Genomic DNA, 18,456 nt, shown 5'->3' with positions numbered 1-18,456 from the left:
CTTTTCTCCATATGAGGCAACTAAAGTTATACTACGTGCCTGAGGACACATAGTTAGTTGCCAAGTGGCACAGCAGCCAGGTCTCCAATATCGGGCTCTTATCGATAACCATGGTGTTCTTTATGCCCATATTTGCTGACCGGTGACCATTTAATAACTCATTTGTTTGCCTTTATGTTAACTTTGAATCGTGGAGGCATCAAATCACTGTGAAATCTGATTTATCCTTTAATGGTGAGAACATATTCTTCCTCTGGTATAAAAAAGGAAATTTTCTCATAAAGTTGCAATAATAATACTGCTGACATTCAAATTGTCATCACACAGATTATTTTATTTGAATTGCAGAACAACTCTCTGAGATGAACAGGTGAGACAGAGTTCCTGTGACAGTTCAGAGTCCGCAGCAGTTTATTTCATGTACCTAGGAAATGCCTCATTAACCCATCAAATGCACATCCAGCCTCTGAGAGTTTCTCTAGACTCTCTTTACTAGCACTGTTTACTTTCCTTAATCCCGACTTCAATGCTGGATATCTTGCTGTGCTCCTTTTTCTCCATCTCCTGCATCCTGTAAGCCAAGTGCTCTCACCCAGCCCTCCCTATCTAGTAACTGAATGTGACAGAGAATTATACATCCCTCCTTATTTGGGGAAAAAGCCAGTTCAACCCATTAGGCAGAGAAACTGAAGTCCACAGAGTTAAACAATTTACCTGGAGTCTGCTGAAAACTCCTAACCAACGTGGATATAATTGGAACTTGGCTGTCAGGAAGGCCTGTCGTACAGTATTCCACATGACCACTGATGCCTGGAATAAGCATACTTACCATGTCTTTGGTCTACCTCTGACACATCAAACAGAGAGGTATTCTCTTTGCTCTAGTAATTTCAGGAGCCAGCATACGTCCCTTAGTAGCTTCTCCCGTGGCTGACTTATTGCCAAAATTCCACCGTTGGATAAGAACTTCATAACATATATATATATATATACATATATATATATATATATATACACACACACACTTAAATTCTGTCCCTTTTCTTCACATTCATAGTCATGGTGTTTTTATTTTTATTTATTTATTTATTTATTTTTAAAAGATTTTATTTATTTATTTGACAGAGATCACACGTAGGCAGAGAGACAGACAGAGAGAAAGAGGAGGAAGCAGGCTCCCCGCTGAGCAGAGAGCCTGATGTGGGGCTCCATCCCAGGACCCTGAGATCATGACCTGAGCCAAAGGCAGAGGCTTTAACCCACTGAGCTGCCCAGGCGCCCCAGAACTTCATTATATTTTTCATTGTCCCTAGGTATCCGTGAATGTCATTGGGAGGAGTAAAGAGAAACTCCCTTTTAGTCACTATGCCATATATATATAAACTAAGTTTTCAGGCCCTTAGTCAAAAGAGTTGTGGGGAGAGAACATGAGGATAAATTGTAGCGGGAAGGAGGGGGTTGAATATTGTTCATAATAATAGCTACTTGCTATGTTCCAAGCGATGTTACACAACTCTACACACCTCTTACTGTCTATTTTTCAAAACAGTTATACGATGCATAATGTAATCAGAAGAGGAAATGAGCTTATATAGAAGAAACATCTTTCCAGGGTCACGATGGTTGAAACAGATTTTTGTTTGTTTGTTGTTTCATATACCCCTGATAAGCCTTTCTACTATACTCTCTGCCTCAGTGAGGTATTTTCAAAGAATTGGACGAAGCAATTTGTTTTGTTTTATTTTTATTTTTTTTTTTATGCGGAAGTAACCATAAAACTTCCTATTATTATAAGAGAAAAGACATACCTGTCCTACTTTTCTTTGTAGGTCCATCACTTTTCCATCACAATGCCCTCGACCTAAACTTTTACTTATAGACTCTTCTTTTCAGTTATGCTATGTTGGTCGCAGACCTGCAGAATGTGAGAGCCTAGTCAGCAATTTTTAACAAAAAAGACCAATAAGGACTCTTTTTTTCTATGTGGTTGAAGTCACTGAGGCACTGAAGACTGTCACTGAAGCCCAGAGCAATTAATCCTGGAAATAATGCAGCCCACACCTGCCTCAGAGGCAGGTCTCACTCAATGTGTGAAGTCAGAAATGAGTCTTTGGCCTCCCTAGGATTTCTAGTTGCCCCTTTATCCTTCCCGGACATAAGCCTTCCACTTTTCAGTGGAGGCCCACGATGTAACTGATTGTACTCTGTTGTGCATTTCTGTCTCTTTTCTACATGTGCAGAGGTGAGGTCTTCAAGGAAAACCTGCATACGTGTTTGAGAGGAATTTGATGTTAGATTTGGGGTAGAAACTATTTTCAGCACCTTTGGCAGCTCGGTGTGATGGTGGAAAAGCCTCAAGCTGGGAATCAGGAACACCTGGGTTCTAGGCTAAGCTTTGGTACTGAGCTGCTTTCTGGACTTGGACAGCCTCAGTGAGTGACCACGCACCACCAGCAGGTAATTCAGTGTGTCTGTGGTTTCAGTTACTACAGCCCTGTGGTAGGCAAAGATTGTCATTGTTGGAGTCCCTGCCAGAGCCCTTTCTCCGGCTTTTGGGCCTTCAAAACAAGTGGACAAATATGACACATACAAGGATCACCTCTAGAACTGCCGTTGGGGACTAATTGTCATGGATTGTGAATTAGGGAGTGACAACTAATGGGTACAATATTTCTTTATGGGTCAACGAAAATGTTCTAATGAGATTTTGGTGATGATTGCATAACTTTGTAAATATGCTAAAAGCCATTGGAGTATATATCTCAAATGGGTAAAGTGTATGGTATATGAATTTTATCTCAATAAATCTGTTATTTTTATTATTATTATTATTATTTTTTAAAGATTTTATTTATTTGTCAGAGAGAGAGGGAGAGAGAGCGAGCACAGGCAGACAGAATGGCAGGCAGAGGCAGAGGGAGAAGCAGGCTCCCCGCCAAGCAAGGAGCCCGATGTGGGACTCGATCCCAGGACGCTGGGATCATGACCTGAGCCGAAGGCAGCTGCTTAACCAACTGAGCCACCCAGGCGTCCCTATTTTTATTATTTTTAAAGGTCTTACAAATCATAACATAGCTTTTTTTTTTTTTTTTCTCAGTCCCTCATCCTTTTGTCACTTTTTACCTTGAGAAATTTGTGCCCTTTGGGACAAGGTGTACTTCTCCACAAATAAAGACAACGTATTCTTTCCACAGAATACTTAGGGCAGAGGGACACAATGGGCTTACTATTTCTTTTTTTTTTTTTTTTTTTTTTTTTTTTTAGTTTTTATAATGGTATTTTAATTATATTAACATCTCCAAAATTGGGTCCTAAAATACATTCATTTAGTGAGCTGTAGAACTAGGAGCTATTATTGCATAGGACAAGTAAAATAATCAAGCCAGCAGAAGTAACTACAAGTGAATCTCACCAAGAAGTATAATAATGTCGCTAAGATGATACATCAGCAGTAAGTCCCGAAATGTAGATTGATACAAGGATTAGCTCAGTAATGCAAGCATATACTTAAGACTTTTGAAAATAATAGTCATAACATACACTAGAATAGTCATGTTAATACATTAGTGAATCCATGCGAAAGACTAAACTTCCTGTTGTTTGACAAAATTAATAATACATTGCATTGATACAGTCAGCCCCTTAGCAAAAATACCACAAACACCCATAGTGAAAAGAAAACAGACACAGGTACACACTCAGTGGAAAATCCAAGTACCTCCCGGGAGAAGGCAGCTATAGCAAATATGAAAATGGATTGAATTAAAGAAGTCAGTATGTACTTTGGCTTGCACATTCTCTGGCCCATCGGATTTTTCTTTAGAATCCTGTCCTCCCCCCAACCCCTGCCCATCCGCAACACCTTCTTTTTTTTTTTTTTTTTTTTTTTTTTTTTTTTAATTTTTTTATTTTTTTTCAGCATAACAGTATTCATTATTTTTGCACCACACCCAGTGCTCCATGCAATCCGTGCCCTCTACAATACCCACCACCTGGTGCCCCCAACCTCCCACCCCCCACCCCTTCAAAATTCTCAGATCGTTTTTCAGAGTCCATAGTCTCTCATGGTTCACCTCCCCTTCCAATTTCCCTCAACTCCCTTCTCCTCTCCATCTCCCCTTGTCCTCCATGCTATTTGTTATGCTCCACAAATAAGTGAAACCATATGATAATTGACTCTCTCTGCTTGACTTATTTCACTCAGCATAATCTCTTCCAGTCCCGTCCATGTTGCTACAAAACTTGGGGATTCATCCTTTCTTTCTTTTTTTTTTTTTTTTACAGCTTTATAAACATATATTTTTATCCCCAGGGGTACAGGTCTGCGAATCGCCAGGTTTACACACTTCACAACACTCACCATAGCACATACCCTCCCCGATATCCATAACCCCACCCCCTCTCCCAACCCCCTCCCCCCATCAACCCTCAGTTTGTTTTGTGAGATTAAGAGTCACTTATGGTTTGTCTCCCTCCCAATCCCATCTTGTTTCATTTACTCTTCTCCTACCCCCTTGACCCCCCATGTTGCATCTCCTCTCCCTCATATCAGGGAGATCATATGATAGTTGTCTTTCTCCGATTGACTTATTTCGCTAAGCATGATACCCTCTAGTTCCATCCACGTCGTCGCAAATGGCAAGATTTCATTTCTTTTGATGGCTGCATAGTATTCCATTGTGTATATATACCACATCTTCTTTATCCATTCGTCTGTAGATGGACATCTAGGTTCTTTCCATAGTTTGGCTATTGTAGACATTGCTGCTATAAACATTCGGGTGCATGTGCCCCTTCGGATCACTATGTTTGTATCTTTAGGGTAAATACCCAGCAGTGCAATTGCAGGGTCATAGGGTAGTTCTATTTTCAACATTTTGAGGAACCTCCATGCTGTTTTCCAGAGTGGTTGCACCAGCTTGCATTCCCACCAACAGTGTAGGAGGGTTCCCCTTTCTCCGCATCCTCGCCAGCATCTGTCATTTCCTGACTTGTTAATTTTAGCCATTCTGACTGGTGTGAGGTGATATCTCATGGTGGTTTTGATTTGTATTTCCCTGATGCCAAGTGATATGGAGCACTTTTTCATGTGTCTGTTGGCCATCTGGATGTCTTCTTTGCAGAAATGTCTGTTCATGTCCTCTGCCCATTTCTTGATTGGATTATTTGTTCTTTGGGTGTTGAGTTTGCTAAGTTCTTTATAGATTTTGGACACTAGCCCTTTATCTGATATGTCATTTGCAAATATCTTCTCCCATTCTGTCAGTTGTCTTTTGGTTTTGTTCACTGTTTCCTTTGCTGTGCAAAAGCTTTTGATCTTGATAAAATCCCAAAAGTTCATTTTTGCCCTTGCTTCCCTTGCCTTTGGTGATGTTCCTAGGAAGATGTTGCTGTGGCTGACGTCGAAGAGGTTGTTGCCTGTGTTTTCCTCGAGGATTTTGATGGATTCCTTTCTCACATTGAGATCCTTCATCCATTTTGAGTCTATTTTCGTGTGTGGTGTAAGGAAATGATCCAATTTCATTTTTCTGCATGTGGCTGTCCAATTTTCCCAACACCATTTATTGAAGAGGCTGTCTTTGTTCCATTGGACATTCTTTCCTGCTTTGTCGAAGATGAGTTGACCATAGAGTTGAGGGTCCATTTCTGGGCTCTCTATTCTGTTCCATTGATCTATGTGTCTGTTTTTGTGCCAGTACCATGCAGTCTTGATGATGACAGCTTTGTAATAGAGCTTGAAGTCCGGAATTGTGATCCCACCAACTTTGGCTTTCTTTTTCAATATTCCTTTGGCTATTCGAGGTCTTTTCTGGTTCCATATAAATTTTAGGATTATTTGTTCCATTTCTTTGAAAAAAATGGATGGTACTTTGATAGGAATTGCATTAAATGTGTAGATTGCTTTAGGTAGCATAGACATTTTCACAATATTTATTTTTCCAATCCAGGAGCATGGAACATTTTTCCATTTCTTTGTGTCTTCCTCAATTTCTTTCATGAGTACTTTATAGTTTTCTGAGTATAGATTCTTAGTCTCTTTGGTTAGGTTTATTCCTAGGTATCTTATAGTTTTGGGTGCAATTGTAAATGGGATGGACTCCTTAATTTCTCTTTCTTCTGTCTTGTTGTTGGTGTAGAGAAATGCAACTGATTTCTGTGCATTGATTTTATATCCTGACACGTTACTGAATTCCTGTACAAGTTCTAGCAGTTTTGGAGTGGAGTCTTTTGGGTTTTCCACATAGAGTATCATATCATCTGCGAAGAGTGATAGTTTGACTTCTTCTTTGCCGATTTGGATGCCTTTAATTTCCTTTTGTTGTCTGATTGCTGAGGCTAGGACTTCTAGTACTATGTTGAATAGCAGTGGTGCTAACGGACATCCCTGCCGTGTTCCTGACCTTAGCGGAAAAGCTTTCAGTTTTTCTCCATTGAGAATGATATTTGCGGTGGGTTTTTCATAGATGGCTTTGATAATATTGAGGTATGTGCCGTCTATCCCTACACTTTGAAGAGTTTTGATCAGGAAGGGATGCTGTACTTTGTCAAATGCTTTTTCAGCATCTATGGAGAGTATCATATGGTTCTTGTTCTTTCTTTTATTAATGTGTTGTATCACATTGATTGATTTGCGGATGTTGAACCAGCCTTGCAGCCCTGGAATAAATCCCACTTGGTCGTGGTGAATAATCCTTTTAACGTACTGTTGAATCCTATTGGCTAGTATTTTGGCGAGAATTTTTGCATCTGTGTTCATCAAGGATATTGGTCTGTAGTTCTCTTTTTTGTTGGGATCCTTGTCTGGTTTTGGGATCAAGGTGATGCTGGCCTCATAAAATGAGTTTGGAAGTTTTCCTTCTATTGCTATTTTTTGGAACAGTTTCAGGAGAATAGGAATTAGTTCTTCTTTAAATGTTTGGTAGAATTCCCCCGGGAAGCCGTCTGGCCCTGGGCTTTTGTTTGTTTGGAGATTTTTGATGACTGTTTCAATCTCCTTACTGGTTATGGGTCTGTTCAGGCTTTCTATTTCTTCCTGGTTCAGTTGTGGTAGTTTATATGTCTCTAGGAATGCATCCATTTCTTCCAGATTGTCAAATTTGTTGGCGTAGAGTTGCTCATAGTATGTTCTTATAATTGTCTGTATTTCTTTGGTGTTCGTTGTGATCTCTCCTCTTTCATTCATGATTTTATTTATTTGGGTCCTCTCTCTTTTCTTTTTGATAAGTCTGGCCAGGGGTTTATCAATCTTATTAATTCTTTCAAAGAACCAGCTCCTAGTTTCGTTGATTTGTTCTATTGTTTTTTTGGTTTCTATTTCATTGATTTCTGCTCTGATCTTTATGATTTCTCTTCTCCTGCTGGGTTTAGGGTTTCTTTCTTGTTCTTTCTCCAGCTCCTTTAGGTGTACGGTTAGGTTGTGTACCTGAGACCTTTCTTGTTTCTTGAGAAAGGCTTGTACCGCTATATATTTTCCTCTCAGGACTGCCTTTGTTGTGTCCCACAGATTCTGAACTGTTGTGTTTTCATTATCATTTGTTTCCATAATTTTTTTCAATTCTTCTTTGATTTCCTGGTTGACCCATTCATTCTTTAGAAGGATGCTGTTTAGTCTCCATGTATTTGGGTTCTTTCCAAATCTCCTCTTGTTATTGAGTTCTAGCTTTAGAGCATTGTGGTCTGAAAATATGCAGGGAATGATCCCAATCTTTTGATACCGGTTGAGACTTGATTTAGGACCAAGAATGTGATCTATTCTGGAGAACGTTCCATGTGCACTAGAGAAGAATGTGTATTCTGTTGCTTTGGGATGAAATGTTCTGAATATATCTGTGATGTCCATCTGGTCCAGTGTGTCATTTAAGGCCTTGATTTCCTTGTTGATCTTTTGCTTGGATGATCTGTCCATTTCAGTGAGGGGAGTGTTAAAATCCCCTACTATTATTGTATTCTTGTCGATGTGTTTCTTTGATTTTGTTATTAATTGGTTTATATAGTTGGCTGCTCCCACGTTAGGGGCATAGATATTTAAAATTGTTAGATCTTCTTGTTGGACAGTTCCTTTGAGTATGATATAGTGTCCTTCCTCATCTCTTATTATAATCTTTGGCTTAAAATCTAATTGATCTGATATAAGGATTGCCACTCCTGCTTTCTTCTGATGTCCATTAGCATGGTAAATTCTTTTCCACCCCCTCACTTTAAACCTGGAGGTGTCTTCGGGTGTAAGATGAGTTTCTTGTAGGCAACATATAGATGGTTTTTGTTTTTTTATCCATTCTGATACCCTGTGTCTTTTGATTGGGGCATTTAGCCCATTAACATTCAGGGTAAGTATTGAGAGATATGAATTTAGTGCCATTGTATTGCCTGTAAGGTGACTGTTATTGTATATTGTCTCTGTTTCTTTCTGATCTACTACTTTGAGGGTCTCTCTTTGCTTAGAGGACCCCTTTCAATATTTCCTGTAGAGCTGGTTTGGTATTTGCAAATTCTTTCAGCTTTTGTTTGTCCTGGAAGCTTTTAATCTCTCCGTCTATTTTCAATGATAGCCTAGCTGGATACAGTATTCTTGGCTGCATGTTTTTCTCATTTAGTACTCTGAATATATCATGCCAGCTCTTTCTGGCCTGCCAGGTCTCTGTGGATAAGTCTGCTGCCAATCTAATATTTTTACCATTGTACGTTACAGACTTCTTTTCCCGGGCTGCTTTCAGGATCTTTTCTTTGTCACTAAGACTTGTCAATTTTACTATTAGGTGACGGGGTGTAGACCTATTCTTATTGATTTTGAGGGGGGTTCTCTGAACCTCCTGGATTTTGATGCTTGTTCCCTTTGCCATATTGGGGAAATTCTCTCCAATAATTCTCTCCAATATACCTTCTGCTCCCCTCTCTGTTTCCTCTTCTTCTGGAATCCCAATTATTCTAATGTTGTTTCGTCTTATGGTGTCACTTATCTCTCGAATTCTCCCCTCGTGGTCCAGTAGCTGTTTGTCCCTCTTTTGCTCAGCTTCTTTATTCTCTGTCATTTGGTCTTCTATATCGCTAATTCTTTCTTCTGCCTCATTTATCCTAGCAGTGAGAGCCTCCATTTTTGATTGCACCTCATTAATAGCTTTTTTGATTTCAACTTGGTTAGATTTTAGTTCTTTTATTTCTCCAGAAAGGGCTTTTATATCTCCCGAGAGGGTTGCTTTAATATCTTCCATGCCTTTTTCAAGCCCGGCTAGAACCTTGAGAATCATCATTCTGAACTCTATATCTGACATATTACCAATGTCTGTATTGATTAGGTCCCTAGCCTTTGGTATTGCCTCTTGTTCTTTTTTTTGTTGTGAATTTTTCCGCCTTGTCATTTTGTCCAGATAAGAGTTTATGAAGGAGCAAGTAAAATACTAAAAGGGTGGCAACAACCCCAGGAAAATATGCTTTAGCCAAATCAGAAGAGATCCTGAATTGTGAGGGGGGAGAAAGGGGATAAAAAGGGGTTCAGAAAGAAAGAAAAAAAAAACTATTAAAAAAAAGAAAGCCAATAAAGAAAAAAATATAAAAAGAGGAAAAAATATATATATATTAGATAAACTATTTAAAAAACGTTAAAAAAAAGAAAATGGTAAAAGTTAAAAAAAATTTAGCAGAAGAAGAGAAAAAGAAAAAAAAATTGAAAAAGAAAAAAAAATTAAATTAACTGCAAGGCTAAAAAATCATGGGGAGAAATCCATGAGTTCCGTGCTTTGCTTTCTTCTCCTCTGGAATTCCGCCGCTCTCCTTGGTAGGTGATCTTGGTCCTGGCTGGGTTTCCCGTAGATCTTCTGGGGGAGGGGCCCGTTGTAGTGATTCTCAAGGGTCTTTGCCCCAGGCGGAGTTGCACCGCCCTTACCCGGGGCCGCACTGAGTCATCCGCTCGGGTTCGCTTTCGAGAGCTTTTGTTCCCTGAGCGCTTTCCGTAGAGTCCGGAGGACGGGAATAAAGATGGCGGCCTCCCGGTCTCCGGCCCGGAGGAGCCGAGAGCCCGGGGCCCCACTCCTCAGTGCGCCCTCAGAGAACAGTGCCAAATGACTCTCGTCACCCTGGCCTCCGGCCGCGCTCCGAGCTGACCGAGCCTGCGACCGGTTCAAGGCAACCCTGAGCTGAGAGTCACTCCTCGGCTCTGTCTCTGCAGCCGGCTTCCCCGTTCTAATACCGGTAAGCTCTGCGACACTCAGACAACCCCGATCCTTCTGCGACCCTGCGGGACCTGAGGCCGCGCTTACCCCGCCTGGGCTTCACCCCAGTTAAGCCTCTGGAGCGATGTCCCGCAGCAGAACAGACTTAAAAGTCCTGATTTTGCTCCGTTGCTCCGCCGCTCGCCGGGAGCCGGCCCCTCCCCCCGCGGTCTATCTTCCCGTCGCTTTGGATTCACTTCTCCGCCAGTCCTACCTTGCAGAAAGTGGTTGATTTTCTGTTTCTGGAATTGCTGTTCTTCTTCTCTTCAATCTCCCGTTGGATTTGTAGGTGTTTGCAATCTTTAGATAAGCTATTTAGCTGATCTCCCGCTACCCGAAGTAGTCTCAGCCTGCTACTTCTCCGCCATCTTGACTCCTCTCCCTGGGCTTACTATTTCTGCAACTGATAGGATAGAAAATTATACTTTCCTCTTTGATGTGACATTAGTCACATTTTTCTGGAGACAAATTAAATGTGATTTGAGGGAAATTAAGAAGGATCGCCCATCCCAAATACCTACCTCTACCCAAAAATTCAGGTAACTCAGTCTTTGGGGCTAAGAATTTCAGTCTCTGGTTCTCTTTGAAAATCTAAATCTTACTCTGAGTGAATATTTTAAATCTTCAATTTAGGGTTAATAGGTTTATCCACTCTGTTTCCTATGGGAAAATAGATGGGATGATTATAATAGTGTTGAAATTCTTGGAGAAAGTATTGAAAAGTAAGATGGGAACTAGAAGTGGAAGAGAACAGAGAGAAGGTATAGAGGTACCAAAAATTGACTTTCTAAATTTATAGTCTCTGAATTAAAGCTGTGGAGAATGTTGAAGGTGGGAGAGGTGAAAAATCCCAGGTCAGGTTGGCCTCAACTCGTTCACAAACTACATGCAACTGGGAAAGGATGCTATTGAGAAGAAACGGGACTATTTAATTGGAATTCCATAAACATGATTCACTCCACGGGTGTGTGCACTTAGGAAAATGTATCTGATAAGGAGAGGAAAAAAAGAAGAAAGGAAGTTGTTTTAAAAAGGGTAAAATGGCAGCATAGTCAAGACAAAAATCATTAAAGACCAAATATGTTCCTTTCATCCAGGATTCCACAAACCTGAGCAACTTGGGTGACTCAGCACAGGACAAGATGCAGAGAAGAGTGGCACAAGAGATCTATTGCTTTTATGTTCCTCCTAACACAAGAGATACTTTGGGGGAAATGGCCTCTTCATGAACTCCACTCTGAGTTTCCTGTAGAAGCAGGCATACTTTCACATGATCCCTCTGAGCTGTTCTGAACTATTGTTGTCTGGGAGTGAACATGTTGATCTACATAGAGGAGTCCCTTCCCTAGGGCTTCTGAAGCTCAATAATTGCTTTCTCAATGAGTGATACATGCCGCAATATTTTTTTTTATTATTATTTCTTTTCAGCGTAACAGTATTCATTGTTTTTGCACCACACCCAGTGCTCCATGCAATCCGTACCCTCTCTAATACCCACCACCTGGTTCCCCCACCTTCCCACCCCCGCCCCTTCAAAACCCTCAGATTGTTTTTCAGAGTCCATAGTCTCTCATGGTTCACCTCCCCTTCCAATTTCCCTCAGCTCCCTTCTCCTCTCCATCTCCCCTTGTCCTCCATGCTATTTGTTATGCTCCACAAATAAGTGAAACCATATGATAATTGACTCTCTCTGCTTGACTTATTTCACTCAGCATAATCTCTTCCAGTCCCATCCATGTTGCTACAAAAGTTGGGTATTCTTGTTTTAACATCTAAGCACCCAAAGGGAACTCTGAAGAGAATATTTTTGGTTGGTATTTGTTGAATTTTAATTGACATACAGTATCATATTAGCTTCAGCTATACAACACAATAATTTGATATTTTTATACTTTATGAAATGATCACAATAAGTCTAGTCACCATCCGTCATCATACAAAGTTATTACAATATTCTTGACTATTCTCTATGCTGTACATTACATCTCTGTGACTTATTTATTTTATAACTGGAAATGTGTACCTTTTAATTCCCTTAACCTATTTCATCCATTCCCTACTTCCCTCCCCTCTGGCAACCACTAGTTTGTTCTCTGTATCTGTGAATCTGTTTCTGTTTTGTTTTGTTTGCTTTGCTTTTTAGAATCCACCTATAAAATGAAATCATATGGTATTTGTCTTTCTCTGTCTTAGTTCACTTAACATAATACCCTCTAGGTCCATCCATGTTATTGCAAATCAGTCAGCATTTCTAATAAAGGTTGATGCTGTTATTTGATCTGTGGATAGTTACTGGATACTCTATGGAATTGGGGGAAAAAGGAAAAGCAAAACAAACAACTCTGGGACTCATGAGAAACTGGCATTACTTGAAATGATTTATAATAGTCCAAACTGCACACAATAAGCCAGCAATTAAATTGAACATATCATAAACATCCATCTTGACTCTACCTCCTGGCTGAGCAGATGATGCTACCTTAAATTTTTAAATTTCATGATAAAATGCTTATGCTGGTATAATATAATAATAAGGCATCGGCATTAGGGATAAGATACTCTCTCTGCTACTTGACTACTATATGGAGGGGGAGAATGTATTGCTATTACTAATGATGTTTCAGGGTCAAAATCATAGCTATTGCTAAGCAAATATTTTTGACATAGAAGGAGCTAGCTAAGGGTGCCTGGGTGGCTCAGTTGGTTAAGTGCCTGCCTTTGGCTCAGGTCATGATCACAGGGTCCTGGGATCAAGCCCCACATCAGGCTCCCTGCTCAGTGGGGGATCTGCTTCTCCCTCTCCTGCTCCTCCTGCTTGTGTTCTCTCTGTGTCAAATAAATATGTAAAATCTTAAAAAAAAAAAAAAGGAGCTAGCTAAAGTAGAGAAAAACCTGGGGCTTTGTTCCACATGCACCACGTGCAACTCCGCCCATTTCTAGCTGTGCAAACTAGACCTAGACCTTTACCCTCTCAGCTTTAGATTTCCCATTTATAAAATTATGATATAAGATGAGATAAACTTTAAGTCTGAATTTAAATAGGACATGTGTCACTTAAACTAGGACATTTAGTCGGACAGACCCTAAACATTACTGTTCTAGAAATGTTTTTATAGAAAAAAACTCGTACTTTGAGTTCAGAGGAACCAGTGTGTGGATGTCAGATCTGCTATGTCTTAGTCGTGTCATCCCTTTTCTCAGGCACTTAGATGATTGAAGGCTCACTCTCTCTGTGACTGAGAGTAGGTATAACTCTGTTATTACGTCTTACAGAATTCCTAGACAGTACAAATGAAGCTTGTAAATATACTTGAATTTTTATGTGGTAGAAATCGTGGCAGCAAGTGGTAGAATTCAAGCAGTTAAGATACCACCTCAGGTTTATTGAGCGCTAACTGTATGCTATTCATGAACATTATACATGTGCTGTCCCATTTCAGTCCCATAACAATCATTTGAGAAGGGTGCCTCAAGTTCCCCATTTCACAGTTAGAGAATATGACTCCAAAAATTCAAGCTGCTTGATCAGTGACTCAGTTAATAAATGGTGCCACTCAGATGCAGACCTGGGGCAATCAGATTCTGGAGGGTGAGCTTTTACCCACTGTGCTATTCTGATTTATTCCTCCAGGATTAAATAGATTCAGATTTATATGTGAAAATTCCTACTTCCAGCCGTGTTCTTATTTGAAACACAGACTTCCACTGAGAATACTGGAAAAGTTGTACCCCCAAAATCTGTTAAAGATATTGGAGAGGTACTAAGCAGTGGGCAATCAAATAAAAAAAAAAATCACTGGGTGTCAAAAGATAAGTATTGACCAAGGACTCTGAGAACATACCAGGACCACAAGAAATTCAGATATTAAGAATATGAATTTAAAATAACTGTATCTAATATGCTCAAGACATTAAAAGACAAGATGGAAAATTTCCATAGGAAACTGATATCTACAAAAAGAATAAATATCTATAAAAAGGGAGAAATAGAAATAACAGTGTCTAAAATTAATAGCACAGTATTATTTGGGTATATTTGGCAGAGTAGAGAAGTGAAAGAAAGAAGAAAATATCTCTGAAACAGACAAAAGGATGCTAGTGCAAAAAAGAGCATAAGGGACATGGGGACACAGTGAAAAGAGTCAATTTAACATAGGTAGAAATGGGACCCCAGAAGGAGTGGGGAGAAAGAATGAGCAGAAGCAATACTTTAAGAAAAATTGCTTAGAATTTTCTGAAGGGAATAATTTTTTCTTTTCTTTTCTTTTTTTTTTTTCTATTTTGACATCAAATTGCTAATAAAAGTTTATAGTCTGGGGTTATTGTTCTTTACTTTCCAGCTGGAAGAGACTTTTCAGGTAATGGAAATTTCAAGCAACTTTGAAATAATAGTTGGAAAAAAATGGAGATTTATGGACACCATACTTTGAGAACAGAAGGGACCTTTGATGATGTGGAATTCGTTTGAGTGAATAAAAAATATGGGGGAAAGATGAAGAAATTTGGGTTCAAAGTCTTTGCTTCCTCAGATATGTGGAACATCAAGAATACCTGGGTTTGAGGACCAGAAAGATATGGGGCAGAACCATTATATATGTGTTTTGAGGGAGGAATAGGGAAGTGCCTGTTTCTGTCCACTCAGTCATTAATTGTATCTTTCAGCTTCTTTGAAGGCTCAGCTGAAACTAGGAATGACAATGCATTCTTCACAGAGTTTTTATGGTAACTGACAATGTATGCAAAGAGCCGCCCTAGTACCTGGCATATTTGAGGTGCTCTGTTAATGTCAGCCCCCTTTCCCTTTTTTCCCCCCTATTTTAATTTTGAAAATCATTTCTGACTTTTGTGCAGAGCTTCTTATTTCCCTATTAAGGCAGCAATGGTTTTCTGCCAAGTAGAACCAGAAAATAAGGAATCATAAAGGGTTCTGGTACAGAGCAGTTTTATTAGCAATAATATCAATACCTCTTTGAAAATTGAGTTACTCAGATGCTTAGAGAAAAGAGAGAAGGCAGATACTTAGAATTAACAGGTACTTTTGAGAAGTTAGTGTCCCAATTAACAGGAAAGGAATCTTCTAATAAATAAATCTCTCAGTTTTCAGGAATACTAAGCAGTATTCGCAGGGCTGTTTAGGGGGAGCCCTTCCACGTGCTCACTTCCAGTGGAATAGGTTTGTTTCATCAGCGCATTATGGTTTCACTTTCTAGTTCATCCCTCAAAATCTCTCCCTTTCCCTATAAGCAGGCGATTTCATGTTCTTAGATTTCAGTTTCTCTCTGGTGACATAACCAAAATTCTTATTACACATACTTATTAGAGCTGATATTTTCTGTATTATCAATCAACCCATAATATGATGTTAAATAATGTGCACCAAACAGTTTTTTTATCCAATTACAGCAAGTTAAATGGTCGGGTTGGGGTGAGGGATGTGACTGAGGTCTGTCCTGGGGTGAGTCAAGCATGGTCTTCCAGTTGCCCCTCCCATATTTCCAAATGTTCAAACCATTCTAATATGTGTTGTCTTTCTACTGTATTTATTCAGTGCTACTATTGTCGTGAGAGCTGGGTGGGGTAACACATATGAATTCTACAATGCCGAAAACTCTTAATAACGGTTAGTTGTGATAATGGTGAGGCTGATGATAATGATGGCAGCCAGTGTTTTCTAGTAGAAGTCGTGGACAAGTGCGAGACAAATAGAAGAAGGTTATTACTCTCCATGGGGAAAGTATAAAGCCTGCTGGATAAAGAGGTACTACAGGTCGAAACTATAATAAGGTTTTGGGGAGACGAAATTAACTGAGACTAACTATTAAAGCTACCACAGTTAATTTGGGGAAGGTCACTCTATCATGTGATCTGGATTTTAAGTCTTCCAGAATGCCTTCAAGATCGAGTATCTCTCACCCCTTGGGACAGAAACTTATTGTCCAGCAAAATATAAACAAGCCAGGCAGCTTGTTCCATGAATGTGTACCAAAATGAGAGGTTTTCTCTCTGTTTCTGGCAACTTTGGGCTTAAAAAGGAGAGCAAAAATGATAAACTTAGGTCCATGTTTCCTTAGATTTGCACATCCATTTGTGTTCCAGAGACATGTTCCTAGGAACAAGTTCTGGAGTTTTTAGGAATCAACAGGCCGTCCCTGTTGGACAGTTAAGAAGACCAGAAAAACGTTGATTGAGTTAGGTGATCCCTGGTAAGATCTGGTGAAGAAAGAAAAAGAAAAAAAAGTCTTTAAGGAAGACACGTGGCCCAGGCTCCTGGGGAATGCTGTCAGCGAACAGCCCTCAGCTGCTAGCCCCGTCAGGGATCGCAGCAGCTCTAGACAGTCACCCCATCCAACCTCACGGCCTGCCCAGGTGCCCCACCTTCCTAGGTGGCCCACATCCAATGGCTGATCGAGGTTGGGATATAAAAGCCTGTCCATTTCAGAGGAACGTGTGCCTTTTTATTTCCTGAGTTCCCTGTGGGCTGGCCGAGCTCATCTCTCTCTGTGGAACCCTGTTTCCTTCCCTTTCACAGGTGTTAACTGCAGGATACTCCCCCAATAAATATGCTGCACATTTAATTGTTTAGAGTCTGCTTTCCAGAAAACTCAGCCTGTGACAGATTTGTACTACATGGGGTAAGTAGGAAAAAGCTCTGGATTTAGAGACTGAAAACTAAGGATTCTGTTGCCATCTGTGCCACTCAGGCAACCTGGAACCAGGTATCCCGTCTCTCAATGGCGGGCCTTTGTGTGCTTTGTTTCTGTCTGTGTGTGCAATGCAGATAAAAATACCTTTCCTGCGGCATCATATAAGAAATGAAAATGCTCTAAAGGTGGTAGGATAATTTGTAAACCACAAAGCATAATGATGATGCTAATTACTGAACCCTCATTGTGTATTTCTTTAACCTCTGAGCAGGATCTCTGTAGATTACTGTTTGTGTATTAACACATATATGCAAATGCTAACACATTTTTCTCTTGAATACTCTGGGAAAACATGTTGAAGGAGTTCTTAAGAAGTCATAAGCTTGGAAAATGTAGGAAAATGTATTTCTCATCAAGTGAATAGGGGAAAATACAATGGTAAAAAAAATGGATGTTTTGGAGTTTATTGTAATTGTCCATATTTGTATTCATGAAGCACAACCTCACACTCTTTCACCTCAAAATTGATATTTCTATGGAGAAAGGAATACAGAGAACTACTATATAATATTTAGTTTGAATTCTGTTTTTTTTTTCCCCATGTTCTTTCGGAGAGAAATTTAATATTTTATATTTTGAAGATCCCGTAAAGAACAAAACCAGACAGAATTTGAAGAGTTGGGTAACCATGCATTTCATAACCATGTAAGGGAATCAGGAATACAAAACCCAGTTCCACTGCAGAAATCTAGACATTGACATCTGGTCTGGGGAGCCTGTGGTTATGTCCTTATATTATAAATAAAAAGGAAAAGTCTACCAATTAACAAGACTTCCAAACCCCCAAGATTGCTTTATATTTATTCATTCACTCATTTGTGTACCCAAAATAATTTGATGTACAATGTACAAAGCACATGGCTCCTTGAAAGCAGCATTCACTTCTTTTTGGTGACTGTTCTGTGCCCCAAGTTTGGCACGGTGGTTGGTACAGGGTCAGCGCTCAATAGCATTTGTTTGAATTGGTCCACGAATAATTGAATGAAAGCGTTGCTGTGGGTTCAGTAGCTGAAAGCCAAAATGAATTAGACTTAGATGGTAGATCTTTGTCTCTTCCTGCTGCCTTTCACTGAATGTCTCCTCCTCCACTCGGGCTATAAATATTGCTGGTTGTCAACGTTTTTGTTCTCCTTTACCTAGGCAAGTTCATCAAACTAAAGGTTTTTTTTTTTCTTTTATTAATTGGAAATACACATACAAAAAAGTGCATAGATCATAAGTGGACAGCATCATGATTTGTAAAGATGAATACATTCATGAAACCAGCAACCAGACCAGAACACAGATTATTACCAAGAGCCCAGAAGCCTCCGTCAAGCCCACTCTGAGCCATTATTCCTACATTTCAATTTTAGTTTTCATAAAATTTTAGTTTTAACGGTTTTCAAACTTTATAAGAAAAGGAAACACACAGAACGTACTTTTACGTATGTGGCTTCTTGGGCTTCATATTATATTTGAGATGGATCTCTGAGTACAGTTGCAGTTACTTCATGTTTATTTCTGGGTATTACCTATTGTATGATTACAACACACTTTATTTATCC

The 18,456-nt window shown here is 39.7% G+C and overlaps 1 long non-coding RNA gene across 4 annotated transcripts in view; it reads left to right on the top strand.

Annotated features, from left to right (window-relative positions):
* The window catches only part of LOC125100742 (uncharacterized), a 246,114-nt gene that overhangs the window by 221,484 nt on the left and 6,174 nt on the right, over nucleotides 1-18,456 (top strand). For 2 of the 4 annotated variants that reach the window (XR_007127637.1, XR_007127640.1), the window contains one exon: nucleotides 16,735-16,837. This is a non-coding gene — a long non-coding RNA (uncharacterized LOC125100742). Of the gene's footprint in view, nucleotides 1-677; nucleotides 692-2,911; nucleotides 2,943-11,302; nucleotides 11,607-16,734; nucleotides 16,838-18,456 lie in introns of those variants that run through there. The other 2 variants (XR_007127638.1, XR_007127639.1) reach the window with 2 other exon arrangements.

The sequence above is a fragment of the Lutra lutra genome, chromosome 5 (assembly GCF_902655055.1).
Source record: "Lutra lutra chromosome 5, mLutLut1.2, whole genome shotgun sequence".
Lineage (NCBI taxonomy): Eukaryota > Metazoa > Chordata > Mammalia > Carnivora > Mustelidae > Lutra > Lutra lutra.
This window is presented reverse-complemented; position numbering and strand designations above follow the sequence as displayed.